This window comes from Macaca nemestrina, chromosome 7 (genome assembly GCF_043159975.1).
Source record: "Macaca nemestrina isolate mMacNem1 chromosome 7, mMacNem.hap1, whole genome shotgun sequence".
NCBI lineage: Eukaryota > Metazoa > Chordata > Mammalia > Primates > Cercopithecidae > Macaca > Macaca nemestrina.
In genome coordinates, this window is record NC_092131.1 from 140,534,162 (window position 1) to 140,536,436 (window position 2,275).

Below are 2,275 nucleotides of genomic sequence, written 5' to 3' on the forward strand. Positions count from 1 at the left end.
ACTATCCCAGCTTCATAGTTCCTTGTGGAAATCAGCTGAGACCTTTGTTGTGACCGCATTGTAACTCAACTTCTCCCTTGCCCAGTCCTGCTTCCTCACGCCTTGCAGTTGTGATTCCTATGAGCACTCTTCAGTAAACGTCCCACCCACAAAGCTCTGCCTCAGACTCTTGTTTCCCAGGTAACTCAACTTAAGACACACCTCTTTCATCCCAAACTTTATGAGACTCTGTCAATTTTTAAATGAGATAATATAAGACAAATCCTGAGTATAATAGTAACTGTGCAGTATTTGTATATTAACTATTATAATCCATTATTTTTATCCATTTAAATTATACATATCTTATATTTAAATTATAGGTATCTTAGACTTTATCACTCCTGGTGGGTCATATGTTTCTGAGGCAACTATTTTTCCTTAGCAATAAATTGTGTATAATTTCACCAGATATGGTTTGGATTTGTATCCCTGACAAATCTTATGTCTAATTATAATCCCTGATGTTGGAGAAGGGGCCTGGTGGGAGGTGATTGGATCATGGGGGAAGGGTTCTCATGAATGGTTTAGCACCATGCCTCCTTGGTACTATATAATGGGTGAGTTTTCGGGAGATCTGGTTGTTTAAAAGTGTGTGGCACCTCCGCACTCTGTGTCTTCCTCCTGCTCCAGCCATGTCAAGTACTGGCTCCCCTTTCACCTTCCACCATGATTGTTTCCTGAGGCCTCCCCAGAAGTCAAGCAGATGCTTCTTCTACAGCCTGTGGAGCCATGAGCCAATTAAACCTCCTTTCCTTATAAATTACCCAGTCTCAGGTATTTCTTTATAAAAGGATGAGAATGAATGAATACACCTCCATCCCCCAAATTATAGCTTTCAAGATGAATGGAGGCTAGTTATTTATCATATGAATTCTGGTGAACGTATCTGTTCTTACCAATATTCTTCCTAATTTTGTAAGCTTCAGTCATGGGTGGTCACCCCCTTTTAATATATCTCCAGTGAGTGCATTGAGACCTACTCCTGAGTGATCACAGGACGGAGAAGGGAGGATTTTAGACCCTGTTCTCGTTCCAGATTATCATAAATTTCTATTTGTGCTACTTGTACAACTTGTGAATACACAGTACCTTGTGGATAAACAAGTTTTATAACTCTTTCCAGATCAGAAGTTCTTGAGAGGCAGAGTTCCATGTCTTTCATCTTTTTACCTCTTTCCTCCTCTCCATCTCCACCCCCAACACTTTGCACCACAGGCTTTCAACAGACATGGGCTAAGAATGATTGAGGGAGCAGGGTGTAGGGCATGGAAGGCAGGGAAGGATATTGTTTTCAGAGGAATGTTCAGTTGAGTGGTAAAACAGTTTCTTTTGCTGGAAAATGTGAACCACAGGGTTCTCAGTGAGCAGCCAGGAGACATGAGACCCATAGCATAAATAAGGAAATCTTCCTGGAAGACAGTAATGGAAATAAATTCAGGTAATAATTACTGAGTTTTTACTGCATGCCAGAGCCTTTTCTCTGACTTATCTTTTCTAATCATTTTCTAATGTTCTACTGAGTATGGACAGTCATTATCCCCATTTTTCAGATGAGGACACTGAAGCACAGAGAATTGTCCAAACCGGAACGGCAGAATTCAAGCCCAGATCTGCTCAATCTCAGAGACTTCTCTAATGTAAAATATCTTATGGCCAAAACCATGTTACATGAAATCTTGTACAAAAGAATATAAAAACATTATACAATTTTAAGATAAAATATGACACAGCAAAAAATTATGCTGGGTAGGAACAAGTTACTTTGTTATCTTTTCTAGACCCCAATTTCCTGTCCTTGTTAGAGGAAAATTGATTTTCTCTGATCATGATTTCCATGGGGAGCAATTTTTCCCATACACACTTGCAGCCTCTCTTCTCTGCTTTGTCACACACACACCTGGGGAGGTGGAATGGGCATCTCAACTTTGTAAATGTGGAAAGAGTAAGGATGTTCAGCATGGCAATTCCTTTGTTCTTTTTCTCGGGAGTGCCCTCCTCCTTTCTAGAGTGGAACTGAGGTCCCTTACGCCTCCATATGCAATTCCTTTCTGGGCAGGCAGTCATGTCTTGATGGGGTGGGTAAGAAACCTTCCTAGTTCAGGGGTTCAGTTAGCTGGTCTGATGGATTCTCACCCTAAGCCAGAGGCCCTTGCTTAGCGTCTGTGATAAAAGAGGTAATATTTGGCTTTCACCTTGATGTTTCTGTTTTCTCATAATTGTTGAGAATTGGGCT